We start from the raw sequence: 18,941 nt of genomic DNA on the forward strand, positions 1-18,941 counted from the left end.
CCGTGGTCTCATGTACAGTTCCTCTGTCTCTGGTGAATAAACTTCGACCCTTAATCATCCATTGTTTATTCTGCCACGTCAGTTATCACTCTTGCTGCAGACCATCTAGTATCTGCTCCCAATTTTAGAATACTTGTTGCTTCCTGTAAAACATCACTCCAAGAAACACATACTTAAAGAAAGAACAGAAATCTCTCCATTCTTAAAGATAATAATGAGTATATAAAAGAAAAAGATATTTACAAACTTAACAGAAATGTATATTTATTGTTGACATTTTTTCCTTTTGACAAGTCTTAAAAAAGGAGAGAAGGAAAAAGTGAAGGACAGAACAAGTGGAGGGAAAAAATAAGAAAAAAGAAATAAAATGGAGATTGTAATATTAAAATGTTTTTTTCCTTCTAAAAGGACAAGAAGAAAAAATAAGGAAAAGAAAAGCTGAAACGTAGTTTGTTTCTTTTGATTTTCTCATGTAAAATGTTTATTCTAACAAGATAGAAGAACAGAAAAAAATAGAAAAATTACAATTTCTGTACACTTCTATTATTCCAAAGGACACAAGAAAAACTAAAGAAAACTAAACAAGTAGAGGGAAAAAATACAGTTGAGTTTTTCCTAGCAGAGCGTGAATGACCTGAGATGATTTCCTGAGATTCATCAAGTTAAATTTGCTGATGACCTTAAAATTTGATTTTAAGGTCAAGCTGAATAATTAGTGGTCGGACCTGAAACTGATTATTTAATCAATCACTTTCAGTCCCGTTAAATAACCCGTGATGTAACGCAACGAGAACCATAACGCCGACTTCCTGCTTTCATGTTTTACCGTTTCCTGAAAATAAAAACACACACTGAAACATTTCAGGTCTGCAGCAGCTTCATGTTTCTAACATGAGCCTGCAGACGACATGAAAGCGAGGCGATAAAAAAAAACTTTCTGACTCCAGGTTAATCCATCCCAGAGTTCAGCGCGCACAGCTCCAAACTGCACACATGGAAACAATTGATCAGCGGCTGGCTGTGTGTGTGTTTCCCCGAGAGGCAGCGATTAATCAGAGCACGCCGTTTATCAGAGTGATTTGCTGTTTACAGAAGGGAGACGCGGCTACCAGCTGGACCTGCTTCCTGCCGGCGCCGGCCGCTCAGAACCGCTCAGAGGCGGCGGGAAAACTCCAGGAGATAAAACAAATAAAACCAAATGAAACGGATGCAAACAGCAGCAGACATCTAAAACCCATCGTCAATCAGAAACGGTTAAATTTCACTAAAACAACAAGACAGACAGAAAAAACAAAGCACTAATAAATAAACACTGCAAGAGGAGACCAAAACTTCAACTATAACCAGTTAGTTTCCTCCATTTTCTACCTTTTCCCCACACACATCATGGACAGGTCAAAGGTTAAACTCCACAGAGTGTCCCTGATGAAACAGCTGACAGGAATCCGTTCTGCAGGTTCCTCTGGAGGCTTCAGCTCAGACGCATCAACATGTAACGACGGCGTTTCCGACTGCAGTTTTAACTGTAACTGCAGGTTGAACTCTTAAACCTCCAGAGGCACAAAGACAGAAACTAATGAGGCTGGAAAACAGGAACTCCACCCATGTGGGATTCAAGGTGAGGGAAAACAAGCGCTCCCTTGGCGCTGCGCCGGTCCCTGCAGACGACGGGAGGCGGCGGTTTCATTACTGCAACCTTAAACCACGTCTCCGCCTGGAAGTGTTGCGGGTTTGAGCTGAAGCCTCGCTTTTCGTTCCCCCGCTGTGATGCGGAAAACCCGGTTCCAGTCCGCAGAACTTAAATCTTAGACCAGCTAAACATGTTCCAAGTCCAGATTTCCTGTTTGAGCTCGAGAGGAGGCAGTTTTACACGGCCTGCATTTCCTAAATCATTCCCCTGCTGGTAGTAACGTCTGAAAACTGGACGCCAGATCTCTCAGACCCGCATAAAATAATTCAACACCACGACTTCCTCCTTACCGACACATAAATCTGACCATTTTATGCAATCACAGAACAAAAAACACATAAAATATACTGAGAGGTCAACTTTTACAGTGCACCTTGTTATGACCGGGGAGTTTTTGCACAAATAAATTCCAACTTAAACAGGAATTAGAGTAAATCACTGAATAAATGTGGTTTTGACCTTTTCAGAAATGTGAGATCCTGCAATAAAAAATTTATTTATGGGTTTTAAACGTCTTTGCCAGAAGTGACAAAAATGAAATAAAGTCTTTTATCTCTCTTAGCTGAGAAATTGTTGGTAAGTTTATTTAAAGGTTTATTTATTGTCCTTTTTGTAAATATGGACAGTTGAAATCAGATACTTAATTCACTGAATAAAGAAACATAAAACCAGCGAACAAGTGACATCTTGTTACTGGATGTCACTTGTGCGTCAGATATACAGGCGTACCAGAAACACAATACTAAGGTTCCAGGCGTAATTTTTAAAGCATTAAAATCTATGTAATTAAATAAAAATAAACTCGTTTAAGTCCCAGCTCTACTTAATTCATAAAAGTTTGTACACACAAAAACGTTTTTTTCTTTTTTGTAAATATATAAAGTTAAAGTATATAGTTTGTTGTTTTTTTTTACAAAAAAGATGATATGGTTGAATTAGAGCAAACTCCTGCCTGGTTTCAATCTGTTGATCCCAGACAGTCTGTTTGGTCTGGATCCGATCCGGATCAATCACCTGCAGGGAGACATTGAGTGGGCCGAGAACGGCACCCTGCGGAGCGCCGCTGCTGATGGTTCATGAGCAGAATGAGATTACTCTGATGTTTTAATGGATCAGTTGGTGTTTAAAAATGTCTTTAATGAGAACAAATCTGCTCCAATGAGAATGTTTCAGGTTGTTGTTTCTGGTTCTGACCCAGTGGGAGTTGGTTGAGATAATAGCCAGGTGAAGTCTGATTTGTTCTGACCCGGGTTCCTGCAAACTGGTGAAACATGGTGAGAATACTCAAGCTGAGATTTATATAGCTGAAAGTAGGGAGAAAAACCCGTCTGCTCCAGATGTTCATGTTACGATGTTCTGGTTTATTTTATTTATCCAAACGGTTTAAAGTTTTACAGAGACGTAGAAACTGGAGGATCCATGACAAACTGCAGAGAAAGTTTAAACTTTTAAAGTGATTTTGTTTCCTGATGATTTCTCCTCACAGCTGCTCCGCTGCACTGTTGATGTATAATTAGCATAATTTAGCACAAAGACACAGATTTTCTTACTCTGACAGATGCAACAATCGATCTCACCAAAGCAAACTAATCAAACTTCACGTCTCTTTGAATATTCACGACGTTCAGGAAAACGACGGCGCCGTTAAAGTTGCTGAAGCAGCAGAGGAGGGAGTGGAGGCCGTCCAATTAACGGGGCCAATTTAGATTTTGGTAATGAGGTTTGCTCGCGCTGATTTGGTTTGTTTTGGTCCTGATTAGCTGATCGAAGCTGGTTAATCACAGCTTGTTTCAGATTCAGCTCGAGCGACGTGGAACCAAAACATTAACCGTTAGATTTATACATTTTGACATGTCTGTGATGAAACTAATCATTGTTTATTGGCATCAAATTAAACACCTATTAAATCACTTTGATTGTGCTGTTAACTACAGAAACTTTAAGGTCTGTGGCTTGGTTACATCAAGCCAAACTCCAGAAAACTTTAAAAATGTTTATTTAAAGCTGACAGAAGCTCAACAGATGAAAGAAAATATGTAATTATTAATTAAAGGAGAACTGAAAAGTGTTTTTAAGCTAACATCAGGTCAAAGAAAATCATAAAATATGCTTGGAAAATTTTGAAGAAGAAAGTTAGCCTATTTTTTTTTTACACTAAATATTGAAAAAGCCTCTTGGTTATTCTCAACATATCCCAAAAGATAAAAAAGAAGAAAAAAAAAAATGAAGCCTGACTGAAAAATTATGATCCAAACTTATAAAAATAAAGGCAAACAGAGAGGAGGAAGTTACTACCAACTATTATTTCAAGCGGGAATGTGTTCGTGTCAGACAGGTCTGCATGTAATTACCACATTATTCGTTTTTAATCAAAGCAATAAATCCACAACTTGTACATTAATAATGGTAACCGCTACAAAAGTAGGAAGTGGACTACAGCGCAGGGCATTCTGGGTAAATACAACCAAAGCTAGCGTGCTAGCCTAGACCTAGCAGCAGAAATGGCTCCTGGTCTTCAGCCAAAGACTAAAGAGAAATCCTCCAACACTAAAATCTGACGCCTCCATCTTGTTTCCATCTGGTGAAACAGGAAGTTGCTCTCAGTGTCTTTAGAGGTTTTTGTGTCGTTTCCTTCAGTGGTTCTTGGTGCAGCGCCCCCACAGGCCAGGAGGGGAACAGGTTGGTTTGACTCAGAGCAGAGAGAAAGAAAACCACAAAAGATGTTGTAATTTTGGAGTTGACCAAACTATCCGGGGGAAAAAGGCCTTAAAAATCCTCCAGAATATTGGCGAAAGGAAAATGGCAAAATAGTTTTAGGAAGTCTGAAAACTTGTTGATCAAGAAAGTTTGATTCCTTGACATGAAAACATCAAGAATCATAAGATTTAAAACTTTTGCCCAGTAACTTTAGGAAATTTCTGGAACTTCACCACCTTGACAAACACACAAAGGAGTTATTTTATGGTCCAAATGGTTCCCTTAAAACCACATCATCATAAAAACACTTTGACTTCAGAGGATCCTCGCTGCTGATTATTCCCATCTGACCTGAATGCAGCATCAGTGGCGTCCTGATTGAGTTTGGGGTTGGTGGATGAGAGCAGCTGGAGCATCAAAGAAGAAACATCCTGCTGAATGAAAACGATCCTGATGATGAGAGAGGACAGCGAGATGCTTCTCTCCTCCGCCGCGCCCTCTTTGTCTTTTCTAACACCATTAGCAAAGTGCATGCTAACTCGGTTAGCTGAAGGATTGGGTGACGCTAACAGCTGGGAGGGGAGGCGATGCGTTCACTGAACTCTGTCCCCCTCGGTTCTCACATCATTACTCATCACTCTAATGGACCGAGGCTCTCTGTCCGTCTCAGCTGGGTGACCGGGGTCACCACCTCCATCAGCATTAGCATCATCTTTAGAGGACCAGAGATTGGTTGATTAATTGATTGAAAGACTGACGGAGGAGTCAGGAAATTAAGTTTAAAACCAGAGACTGAAAAAGCAAACAAGAATCAGCAAAAAAGCAGCAGAAAACGAAACGTCCGGCGATACTGGAGCTCAAGCAGAAGGAACAAAGTACCAAACACTGCAGACTGATGTGTCAAGGCCAAAAACATCACTAAACAGCAGCAATTAACAGAAATTACTACTGCAAACTAGGACTAAAGACAAGAACATGGAACATTAACGGCTAAAACATCAAATATTTGATGAATTCAGGACTAAAGGGTGGAAAAGTGAAGTGAAGCAATATCCCAAAGTAAAACAAAACCAATAAAATACCTGTGTAATAAATAAAGGAATAAAGAAATAAAGGATCAAAATAGGACTGAGAGTTTTCACTCCTGATAGTCTGTTGGACTCGGTTTGATTTGGGACCAGAACTTCATCATTGGCTCCGTCTCCAGCTGCTGTGGTTCTGAGTCAAAACAACATGAACTGAAACTTTACTGGGCCAAACGTCAAAACATCAGTTACAGCATCAGAATACAGGAGTAAAATGATGGAGAACAAACTAGAAGTTACAGCAAATAATTTCAGCACAATCTAGAAACTACCAGCTGAATGCAAAACTAGATAAATAAAAAAATACCAGAACAAACAAAACTTCGGCCATTTTGAATCAGATTCAGATGGAAATTACAAGAAATCTTATTGCAGATTAGGAATAAGTCATAAAAATTATGGGATAAACCAGAAATACAATTACATCAGATAAATCAGGAAGAAACCTGTCAAACATTACGGCGCTACATTCATCCCTCCATTAGTCATGTGTTCATCTATCCTTCATTCACCCTCATCTCCGTTTTTTTTTTTTAATTTAAAACCTGACAGCTATCAAAATGCCTCCTCTGAACACAGAAGATATTTGTGTTAAATAAACTGATAAGTATGAAAACTGGAGTCTGGAAAAGTATTTTAATATCGAAGGAATACTGAACCAAACCCGAGCAAAAACTACGGATGAACCGATCCAGTTTCCACTTCCGGTACCGATACCTGAGGTTCAGTATCGGCTGATACCGAGCCGATACTGAAAAACATCTGACCTGACTGAAAACGTTTCTTTTTTATCTGATGACGCTGCACCAGCACATCACACTGAAATCAAGTTTAGCCTCAAGTTTTGGTCCAACATGTAAAACAACTTTAATTTGGTCAGTCGGTCAGTTAGCAGCAAACGCAAAATAAATAAGAAACTGAAACTGACAGAAACAGCAGAATGAGCATCTTGGTCAAATGTGTAAAAATAAACTGAAACAAACCTTTTAGTGGTTCAGAAAGTGCAATTATAATTCTAAGTATAATGAAAAATACATTTTAAAAAGCTCAGAGCACAAATCATAGAACTAGGCTGAACAGATCTGCCTGATCTAGTTTTTTTTCTACTTTGTTTTGCTACATCTCTGCTGCAGCAGCATGTTTCCTCTGCTCTTACATCGACGTAAATCCATTTAATTTCCATTCACTGCTATGATGCCAGAACTCCCAGCACCCCTCGGTGTGATTTATGATTTAATCTGGGCCGGTCTCTGAAGGTCAGGTAGATTAGATCCAGGTCACGAGCCAATGGGGGTCGGGTCAAGGTCATTTATCAGCGTCCCGGACAGGGCGGAGATAACAAAGGCTCTCCAACGTGAGCAGAAGAGACCGGCTGCTGACAGATTAATGACGGTCCGGTTCAGGGAGCGTCAACGCGCCGCTAATGGGACCAAAGAGTGAGAAACCAGGTTCATTCTGCTCAGGTGGTCTGGACTCCAGATACGGACCCAACCCAGAGTATCAAAGCGAGACTGCTGGCCATGTTTAGGCCGAACCATGACAGAACCAACCCAGAACGCATGGTGCCAAATTACTAAACCAGAACGGCTCAGGAAGGAAAACTTTAAATAGGAAAGAATCTGAATAAAACACAGATTTCAGTTTAAACCCTGAAGATTTCTATTACCATAAAACACCTAAAGCCTTAAAGACATTTTTCTTCTAAAAATATGTTTAATTAATCTTTGTCATCTGATTAATCGATTATTTGATTCGATTAATCAGCAGATTGAACAGTTGCCACATGCTGCAGATTTTTTATGAAATTACCTTTTTTGTACATTATTAACAGTAAAAACAACTAATTAATTTTTATCACCTAAAATGCAACAACAACATTCCTCTAGTGAATGTGAAAAACAAATCAGTTTCTGCTTGACTTACCATCAGCACAGTGCAGGGCTGATCTACTTATTGATTATTAATTGGATAGCAAAAGGTGATGGGCTATAAGAGTTATTTTTACAGGAAACCAGGAAAATATATTTATTTTTTCTACAGTTTTGGTTTAATTACTGCGCTTAGTGTATCGTTCTTTCAGCAGATCTTTTTTTTTAGTCTGATTGATCTATTACTATATTAATTGATGATTATTTCAATAATCAATTAATCACAATCAATAGTTCCAGCCCTCCATCTGAGTGACTGGAGATCAGAATAAGGAGTCAGAAGAGTCACAATCTCATCAGGGTTTCAATTCAATGTTTTCCAACATTTTTATATATTTATAGTTTTCATTTCCAGTAAGGAACCCGTTAAAATCCTTCCTGCAGAAAGTGGCAGAAGCGTGGAAACATTTCATCTGATTGCTCCTGGCACCCAGGACAGTTACTGATTCTTTCTTTGAGTTTGGGACCTGAAGTTTCTCCAAAATCAACCAGGAAACCAAATTATAATGTAAAGAGAATGAATCTATCCAGCGCTTTTAAAATGTACGAGAGCACAGCTCACTTCTCCTTCAAGTGTTTTCCAGGCACATAGTCCCATTTTACAGCATATTCAACTAACGATGTTACCTTCGGTTATTGTAAAAAGGCTAAACATATCAAATGCACAACCAAGTTGTGCCAGCAGAGTGAAATGAAAACATGTTGCTCAGTGCAGCTTGAACTCCTCCGAAGTTTCCCCAGAATATCGGAACGGCGATGCATGACATCATGCAACCACATTTCTGCAGTTATTGAATTAGAGTTAATGATGGAGAAGGATTTTCCCACAGCAGCCGGAGAGAGCAGCTTTATTATTTCTGCCCTGCAGTCACATGATCGATGCCCTCTGGAGATACTCGCCTCTCCATTGTGTGTTAATGTAACGTGACTCTGCACTGACAAGGCTGGCCTACAATGGCCGCAGTGTTTCCTCCTGGTTCAGACAAGAAGCTACAAGCTGCCAGACAAAACTATCTGATTTGCCGCGTGAACACCTGATCCTCCCAGCTGAACACACACCGGGACTTATCCGGGCCTGTGGAAGGAGAAACCTTCACCCTTTGCCTCACACGACGTCGCCCAATCAAAATCCAAGCAAACCAGGAGGGATGAAATAACATTTCCAACTTCACCACTTCATTTAAACAGCTGCTGTTAGTTTTTCCACCAGAGCAGAGGAAGATGCTAACGTTCCCCACCGAGTCAAGATAACACAATGATGTGGAAAAATTACAATAAGGTTACACCTGCTAGTTGTATTGCTATATGATTATTCTGTATATTCCCACCAAGTTAAAGCTGTTTGGGTTTCATGCACAAGGTGGGACGTTGTTTTTCCCAGCAGCCTGGGAACCAGCCTGATTCCCAGGCTGAGGATCTCTTATCACTTTATATAAAACTCATGTGTTTCTCTGCCTGGCAGAGCTTTTCGTTCAGACCTGCTTCAACAAACAGAAGATTTACAATAATTACAGGAAAATATGTAATATTACTGAGGAATTAGATAAATAGCATTTATTGTCTTTCTGATTTTTACTCCGGATAATAAAGTAAAAAATATTCCATCATTTTATTATTTCCATCCCAACAACTTAGTAAAATCTTACTTTGTTAAAGTTTCCTGCATTTTATATTTAAAGAGATTCATTTTGAAAAATATTCCTTTAGCCTAATTATTTTCATTTTGATCTTTAAAATACAAAAATTTCACATAATTTTACTTTTTGGTTCATGTGATGATGTAATTTTTAAATATTAAACAACAGATTTTTTCATCAACTTAGTAGTTGAGTCGAGTTTTTACCAAATACTTTCTCACTCTTGATTCATTTCTTAGATGATTACTTTTTACTTTTACTTGAGTAAAAATACGTCGCAGTAGCGCTGCTGCTAACTGGCCGTCTGCGATTACGACATTTCACATTAAAACAGAACCGAACAGAATAAATGCAGCAATGTTTCCATTCAGGAGGTAATATTAGCCATTTTACAGTTTCATTATATTGTAATAACATTAGAGGCCCGATGATGAGCCTCTCTGAATATTCGTCATGCCTCTACGTCAAAAGCTTCCGTTACAAATGTGCGCCGTTATGTAGATGTTTATGTGTATTGTGAAGATATCTTGGTAGACTGCTAAGTATATAAATAGGGTAGGCAAGTATGAGCTTTGGCTTCAGCCTGTTCCTTTTTTGGTAAATTATGGGTTTGTTTATTGTTATTTTTTTGTTTTCTGTTTTTAATGTTGACAATTTACCAAAATAAAGTGAGTTGAAATGTGAAAAAGTTTATTTATATTCCGCTAATGTCAGAAAAACACAACTGTGGTGTTTCCACTAAATAAGAAAAGCAATTAAAATCACACGTGAATAAGTTAGTTCATATGATAAGTGATTAATAAACCTGCGGCGCCATCGTGCTTCTGCCGCTTCCTGTCATCTTCTTCTTGGTTGTTTCCACCAGTAGTAAAATCCGGTTGTTGATCACCTGACTTGTGTGACGCAAAAAAAAGGTTTTTTACAAAATAAATAAATTAATATTAATTAGTTAAAAAACCACCTCATCCTAGCGCCAAAAAAACTAATTTTTTTTTAACTGCTGTTTTTTTCCACTAAGCAAATCAGAAAATGAAGCAGCACAGATCTGCGATGTATTCTTCACAATATCATCCTCAATCAGCCTAGTGTTTATGTCACTTCTTATTGGCAGCTCCACCTTGTGGTGTGGAGTGAAATGACACTACATTACATAAAATAATTTCTTTTCCAAATATCAAACTGCGCAGTCATATGATCAATAGAAATGCAGATTCTGGCTGCTGGTTGACGTATGCGGAGCAACACTGTCTACAAGCCGAGCGCGCTCCTTCGGCGGTGAACGGTCCGGTTTTTTTACAGAACATCACAAAGCAGAAAGCTTCCATAACAGACATTACATGCTGGGATAAATGCACTGCCAAAGTGTCCCGTCTCCTCGCTGTACCAAAATCCCTGAGGAATGTTTCCGACATGTTGTTGAATCTACGCCACGAAGATTTAAGACAGTCATGAAAGCAAAATGGAGTCCAGCATGATATCAGTAAGGTGGCGGTTGAGCCATAAATCCTCCAACAGGAGATGTTAGCAGCGCTGCAGTCCTGACCGGCCGCGTCGGAGTTGAAGGATTCCTCACCGCTGTATTATTCCAAAAATGTCAGATCGTGTTAACTGAACATGTTACACAGCAGCAGCCACATGTTGACTGTAAAATGACACCAGGGCTCTTGGCTGCGGTTACCACAGTGACCCATGATGAACTCCACACCAGGCGTGTGTGTGTGACTAGACCATAGTCGGCAGTGTGTACTGCTCTCACACTGATCCGTTTTTGGTCTGGCTCTGCTCAAAGACGTCTTTATGATTTAAATGTTTAAAATCAGAGAAGAAACTGATTTCACTCGCACGTGAAAATGGCTGCAAACACATACACAATTATACAACCGTACGTCTTTGAAAATTATTAGTAGAGCCTCCTGCACAACCAACGAGAATGCAGCAAGTGTTTTCTGGATGGTAAGTCATCAACAAAACACTTGTCTTTTCCAGCAGCCATTGTACAGTGAATACAGCTACAGATGAACCGATCCGATATCAATATCAGTCCTGATATTGAAAGAAATTCCAGATTGGGTATCAATGACAATGCGTCCAATCTATTCGGTCTAATTCTACACTTTGTGCTCCGAGTGAAGCCATGCATTATTTATTTTACATCATATTTAGAATTCCTAATGGCACTTTCTGAGCCATTTGAAAGAAAGTTTGGTGCAGTTTATTTTTACATGTTTGACCAAGCTTGTGAAGCTATACATAGTTCCCACAAGAACCGCCATCTTGGTAGGCTACATGTCTACCTTAGCTTGCAGATAAAGGCTACATTAGCTAAGCTAATTTTGTTAGTTTGGCGGTAAGTTGGCCAAAAATAAACCTCTTATCTGTATTGGTATCTGAAGTTAAAAACAAAAGTGGATTGGTGCTTCTGTAGGTAAAAAACAGCTGGCCTAACAGACGGAACTCTGTTTGGGTTGCTAGGTAACGGGTCTGGGCTCTGCTGGGGTTGCTAGGTAACGGGCAGTGCCTGCTGATTTGTGACGTCACATTCAGAAGGTTTTTGAATCAGCTCATCTTCCAGGCACCAAAAAACTTGAGCTTATTTCCAGAATACAGCTGGATGGGTTTTTTAAGCACTTGGGGTGTTTTTAGAAGTATTGAGACCCAAATGGAAGAACAAAAACAAGCTAAATGTGAATTTTGCTCACACAAGGACAGTGGCACAGAACTGGCAATAGAAGGTGAGCTCATGTAAAAATGCCCCATCACCCTCTGCCATCCCCTATTGTTGACCCTGCTCCTCCCCCACAAGCCTCCCCTCCTCAGTGGGAGACAATAAAAACAATAAGAGGCTGCTGCTGCTTTGTTTCCTGATCTGAGAGGTGAAGCCTGTCAGATCCGAACACACAGCCCTGAGGAGCCCCCCATCCCGTCTGTCATGTGGGTCAGGTGGCCCCTGTTGGCCCCAGCACCCCGCCTGGCGCTCTATTATCTCTACTCCTGTCAATCAGGGATTTTTTTAAAAGTGGAAAGCACACAATGAGGAGGAGGAGGAGGAGGGTCGAGAGCCGCTAAAATTCAAACAAACAAGACAAAATTCTCACAGAATATGAGAAGTTGTGACAGGAAACATGTTTAAATGTTAAAAACGTCGCAGCAGATTATTTCTGAGTCCTGGAGGAGCAACAGAGGCAGAGCGAGGGAGTTTCATCAACCGTCACAGCAGAGAAATGACAGAAAAGTGTCTGAGAAAATAATACATTTTACATGAAAATGGAGCAACTCTGCATAAAACTCATTTTACTCGACTGATCAGTGAAACAGGAATAAATCAAAACTTTTTCATTCTGATAGCAAAATTAAGTAAATACTCTGAACTTTTTTAAAAGACTTCTATATTAAATCTGTTATAACTTTACATCTTCTGTTTCAATTTGTTACAATATTCATAAACCTCTAAATCTGATTATTCCTGAATTATAACCATTAAGAGTCTTTAAAAACTTTTCAGTTTGGCCTTTTGTCCGTCTCCAGGTTTTATGAATAATTTTTCTTCTCTTCTGAAATGTTCTGGCGGCAGCATTTGATTAGTTCCAGGTTTTGTGGTTCCGGTCCAGGAATTCGGATGTTGTTACGCCGTTTCATCCCGTCAGAACCAATTTATCGGTAAACGTTCAGCCTGTTCAGCTAGAAAAATGCTCCTGGAACTGGCCCTCAGTTTGTTTAGAGAATTGAAATCTATTGATTCTTGTTAACATAAAATCTCTCATTGGTAATGAGAGATTTTATGTTACTCTTTAAAACTTTCCAGGATTGTACTTTTAGAAACTTTCTGTGGTGTTTCCCAAACATACTGTCAGGATTTTCCAGGTACTTTCAGGAAAATTATACATACTTTTATGAAACTTTCATGGAAATTACAAGTTACTGTACTATTAATTATCCACTAAGAAAAATAATCTGAAAAGCAGTCAAGGGCCCTGCTAACTAAAATGTTAGCTGCACTAAACCTAAAATGCTAATCAGAAACATTGCTTCTGCTAAAGCGCTATACCAACACAGTATTTAGTGGAAGCTAACGCTAAAGCGCTAACTTCAAATCAAACTTTACACCCATCTACTTTGACAGTATTTATGTTCATTTCCTGTTTTATTTTGTTTCTGTACGAAGACATGAGGAGAGGAAACGGAACTGCTCTGTAAGCAGACTTCAAAATAAGAGCATGAATATAACGTCTAACAACTTGAAGAATTCTTAACAGACAATAACCAATGCAGACATTAAACTTTATTCAACTGAAAGTTTACAAAACAACCAAGTAAATCAGAACTTTAGAATCTATATGAAAAAGAGTCAAAGTTAGCAAAAGTGCCAAAGCGTCAAATGAAAAATTAGCTCCACTATTAGTGCATTTGGAAAAGCCTTCCACTGCTGGAAAGTTCAAATCCGTTTTCTTGCAAAAACATTTGGACAAAACATTTGGTATTTTGCCCAGATGTAGACAAGAGATATTTCTCCAAAAACTGGCAGGTAAAATTTCAGCTGATTGAAGGTGATTCTGGAAAGTCTTGACTTTTATTTTGAGTCATTTAATTCTAGTTAGTGTCCTTATGCCTAACTAGAGGCATTGATGATACATTTTTAGACAAACTGATGGGAGAGAGAGGATGCAATTGACAGAAGGAAAATACATCAGCACACCACATAGACAAATTCTGCTGGACGATAAATATGTTATTGCGATAAACGATAATGTTGTTTTGAGAGGATTTTTAAAGAACACATTCTCAAAGATCAATAAACTTTCAATTTTAATGAACATTTAACACTGGAACTGGAAGACATGTTAAATATCCAAAATAAATAAACAAAACTACAGAAACAACAAATAATATTAATTATTGAGTCTCTGTAAACAAAATTATCTTTCAAAAAAGGGTTAGTTGAGACCAAAACACCAGACTGAAGACTTTTGTCATCCAGTTTTTAGTAGAAAGAGACAAAAGATAAAAATGATAAATCATTCAAATGGAAATTATTGAGTTTGTTTGAATTTATCAAGCAGTACTTGATTAATTGCTTATTGTGACAGCCCTGGATGTTCTAATCACCAATTTTCAGCTGAACTGAAGCCCAAAACCTGCATATTTAAAAAAAACAAAAAACTATCAACTTTAACTTTGAGGTTAAAAAACGATCAAAAACCATTTTAACGAATGTATCTCTCATTTCCATCAGAAAAACCGGTGATGGTGACCCAGCTGAAACCAAAACCCAACAGGAGTCTGACCGGTTTATTTGAAAATCAGCCAATCAGTCGGCAGCCTGCTGATCAATGTCTGCATCCCTGCTCAAAGTTTTTCAGGTTTAAAATTAAATCTGCAACAGAATGAAGAGGAAGGAAACCCCGTGCTCCCCTGTAGGGCAGCGGTGGCGGCGGGGGGTTAGCATGCCGCTTCCAGTTGGATAACTCTCTCATCGGAAAGAAAAACCTTCAAACAAAGACAATTAGTTGGGACTAATAGACCCTCTAACAGACTCCCTCCTGCTGATCGAGTCAATCTTAAACCAACAGCTCCTCACTTTTACTTCTCTGGACTCTAATGCTGGGAATTTGGTTTCTACGTTTTAGTGGAGAAGGATAATTTAGTGGTCGTTCCTGATCTGAACATCCTGGAAATGTTTTGAATGTGAACATGACTCTCTCTCTGGAGTATTTCAGAGCGATCAGCGCTCAGCGAGGAAGACGAGGAGGTTTCTCCTGCCAGCTGGCAGACTCTTTATCGCCTCTATTAACTCCGGCCTGATGTCGGCTCAGTGCCGCCGCGGCCGGCTGCCATTACACGTCACACTTCACACTTGTGCTGGAGAAAATCCTGGAATTACGAACTGCCCCCCCAACCCACTGCCTCCTTAGAAATCAGCTTACAGACAGTTTAGACTAATTTCATAGAGTTTACAGCAGACGAAGGAAATGCGACCCGCTCGGTTTGAAACATGTCACCGCTCCACGGCTGATTGGATTACTTCCAGTTTTTCCTGTTCATTTTCATTATGTGGCGTTGGGAAGGTGGGAAGAAATGGGTCAGAGTGGAAAACTGATTTGGTTGTGGAGCAGCCGGCTATCAGAAAAACTGATGAGACTAAACATTCACTGTTAAATATTCTCCATTCAAAAATGTTTTCAAAATGTAACTAAGCTCCAAATCAATGTTTTCATTTCAACTCATCTAAATCAATTGGTCCTTAAACTTTATGAGAAATTGTCCGCACTAATTGTGATATCTTTGTGTAAATTTGTTCATTCTGTAATATTTTTGTTTTTCAATATTAAAAGATAATACATGTGATGTAGGGCTGCACAGTGGTTTCAGCAAGAAGGTCCTGGGTTCGATTCCCGGCCCGGGGTTTTTCTGCATGTTCTCCCTGCGCATGGTGGGTTCTCTCCGGGTACTCTGGCTTCCTCCCACAGTCCAAAAACATGACTGTCAGGTTAACTGGTCTCTCTAAATTCTCCTTAGGTGTGTGTGCATGGTTGTGTGTCCTGTCTGTCTCTGTGTTGCCCTGCGACAGACTGGCGACCTGTCCAGGTGACCCCGCCTCTCGCCCGAAACGTAGCTGGAGAGGCAGCAGCACCTCTTGACCCCACGAGGGACCAGGGTGCTAGAAAATGGATGGATGTGACGTATAATTTCATAATTTCAATGAATGCAGGGATGTAGGCAGAAGAAAAGGCAGTTGGTGGAATCAACTAACTCTCACTCTTTGGTTGCTTAGCAACAGCCTGCTGGGTTTAAAGTTTTGCCACTGAGCCTCATAACTGCTTAAAAAAAAACAAAAAACTGTGAAAACTGCACTGCAAAAACACAAAATCTTACTAAGTTTTTTTGTCTAGCAAACTTGAACTAAAACAAAACTAACTTACAAAGAACTTTTCAGCAACAAATATTAGACTGTTTTAAATCAATATGTCCTTAATGTTGCTGGAAAAGTTAGTTCTGCTGGCAAATTATTTAATAAGTTGAAAATTTGCTAGAAAAAGAAATAAAAATTTTGTAACAAATTTTGGAAATCCTCAAGAAAAAAACATGGAATTTCTGAGTTTGAAAAGTCAGAAATATTTACTTCTGAAAATTTCAATAAGACAGAAAAAGAAAATATTTTCAAACTCAAAAATTTCCAATTTTTTTTTTTCTTTCTGAAATTAATCTCAAAATTTGAGTTTTTTCTTTTGGAACCGACACATTTCATTGCTTTTTCTAAAATATTTCTCTTTCAGGCAAAAATGTCCTCCTGTTTTTCCATCTGTATTGGTGCTGATGTAGTGTTGTTCAGAAAACTGTGCCTTTTCAACTGTGAGGCGGCGCTGCACAAAAACAAAACTAACTCAATTTAAGGCCACATTAATTCAATATATCAGTCAGCCACAAAGTTAAGGAAGCTAGACGTGTTTCTTGTCCTGTGATGGAGGGAAAGTCCCAGAATGACTTTGTAAACAGATATTCTCTTGCCATAAAGATCATTTCTTATCAATGTTGGCATAAAGCGTTTTACATTACGAAAAGAAAATTCTTATAGGCCTCTCAACCATTGATGAAGAAAGTCGGCATAAACAAAGCCGGCTATATGCAACCTTAGACTTCCTTAGCATTAGCATGAAGCTACCAAAGCATAACAGAACTTACTGTTCAGAAACTCCTCCTTACGAGAGGTCAAATAAGGTCAAATAAGGTCAAATAAGGTCAAATAAGGTCAAATAAAAGTACAGAAGGAGAAGCAAGGAATAAATGATACGCAGAAGAAAGATGGATAAATGTAAAGAAAGAGTTTGCAGCTTTAACAGAGGAGGCAGAAAAGCGCAAAGATAAAAATAAAGTAATGGAAGTAAAGCTGCATTTACACTGCAAAAAAAAAAATACTAATGTTGGTCTAATTTCTAGTGCAAATATCTTTATACACTTGAAATAAATGACAAAACTAACTTACAAGTAGCTTTTCAGCAACATATACATAAGAGCTTGTTTTGAGTAAATAAGTCCTAGTTCCACTGGCAGATTATTTCACTTATAACAAAACATTTTTCCCATTTCATAAGTTAAATCATCTGCAACTAGAACTTTTTCAATATAAAGGATTTTTTAAAACTTAAAACAAGTTCCTAACGTCTTACTTAAAAGTTATTTGTGAGTTAGTTTTTCTTATTTCAATTGTGCTAAGATATATAAACAAGAAACTAGACCAGAATCCTTGCAATAATTTGTGTTTTTGCAGTGCAGTAGTCTGCAAAAAAGAGGGAAGAAGCCAGAAAGAGCCCAAACGAGGGGAGAAATACATGAAACGGTGAAATACAAAGGCACGATGGCAAAGAGGGAAAGAAATAAAAAAGGGACATTAGTGATCTCTGAGGGGAATACGGTTAAAAAATGATTTCAACCCCTGCAGCAGGTCTCCGTTTCCTCTGATGAGTCGATGACAAACAAACTTGTTGAAGGTCACCAGCATCACTGTTTGTTCTAACCCCGCGTCCCCCAGTGCCCCCCATCGTACAGCAGTTTAACCTAAACCCCCACCACCTGACGAGCTTTGAAATGCTAACGAGTTTCTGTGTTTCACAAGGCAGAGATCTCCGCGCTGCATTCATTACCGCGGGGCTGAGTTTAAAGCCGGAGGGTCAGGGAGGGAAAACTCACCTCAGGTGTTTCAGAAATTCATCGTTAAGCTCCAGTTTCTCCTTCACAAGTTTTATCTCAGGTGATAATTCAGTTCAGTTTATTTATACTGAGAATTCACAACACGCTAATTATTAGTTATCAGACAGTGCAGTTCGTTATTTACATTGATTAAAAAAGTTTTCAAAAGTAGACAATTACTTTGTGTCATTGACTTTACTGCAATCCCTCAAACTGAGCATGCATGTGGCGACAGTGGAGAGGAAAAATCTCCCCTTTAACTAATGAAAGAAACCTCTATCCGAACCAGAACCAGAACCTGGCTCAATACAAGCGGCCATCTGCCATAGCGGTATGAGAAGAGACAGAAATAAAAGGTTCAGGGCAAAAGTAGCTCCTTTACATCTAGGAGACCAAACCCAGCTAACCTGATGCATTCTGAGACAGTTTAGAAGCTTACAAGACACAATCCTGCAATATTTACAGTCCAAATTGGAATTTTAACCCTCTGGTCAGCTGATAAAACTACCTTAGGACCTTGAAAGGTAGGGGTAGTTTTTCTAAGATCAGATGAACTTATTAGAGGCAGTAAGTACAAAGACATGCACAATTTAGCACAAGTTTATTTTAACATTTCTCCTTAAAGGAGCAGTGTTATGTATTTTCCAGGAACATCATTCCATTTTATAGCACAATCAGGAAACTGTTACCTTCAGTTGAAGGTAACATATATAAATGCTTTATACATCAAATATGACTTAAATAATTTGATTTAACACCTTTAAATTGGACCTCTGTCTCTTTAAGAACTCATGCCGTTTCTGAAACTCCGCCTTCAGGTTGTCATCACAATGGCTCCTCTACCAACCCTTCAACAACATTTTACCAGCCTTGCTCTGAGCAGCAGCTCCTATAACGAGCTCAGCAGCTCCATCAGCTGTTTGCTAATTGCTGCTGGCTAGTCTGAAGGAGCTGAGTGGGGGAGGAGTTGCAGCTTGAAGGCAGAGCTAGGTCCAATCAGGGATTTTGCAAAAAGAAAGAGTTAAAGCATCACTCCAGGTTTGTTTTTGATGAGGGAATAACATTATAACATGATGGAAAACTGAAAAAGTAGATTTTACATCATACATGACTCTTCCCTTAGCTCTCAGAGTTCTCTCTCTTTCCTTCTGTTCATCTATTTGCGTTCAGCCAGCCACATCAGCGCCGATCGGCTGCCGGGTGTAGATGCCATGGGAACAAC

General features: G+C 39.0%; 1 long non-coding RNA gene across 1 annotated transcript; it reads right to left on the reverse strand.

The window, feature by feature from the left end:
* Window positions 1–89: 89 nt before the first annotated feature.
* On the reverse strand, window positions 90–18,327 carry LOC116725323 (uncharacterized). The gene is made up of 3 exons (XR_004340382.1): window positions 18,317–18,327; window positions 14,731–14,733; window positions 90–246 (listed from the first exon to the last, which is right to left on the reverse strand). It is a non-coding gene; the product is annotated as an uncharacterized LOC116725323 (long non-coding RNA).
* Between the last annotated feature and the right edge of the window lie 614 nt (window positions 18,328–18,941).

This window comes from Xiphophorus hellerii, chromosome 9, assembly GCF_003331165.1.
Source record: "Xiphophorus hellerii strain 12219 chromosome 9, Xiphophorus_hellerii-4.1, whole genome shotgun sequence".
NCBI lineage: Eukaryota > Metazoa > Chordata > Actinopteri > Cyprinodontiformes > Poeciliidae > Xiphophorus > Xiphophorus hellerii.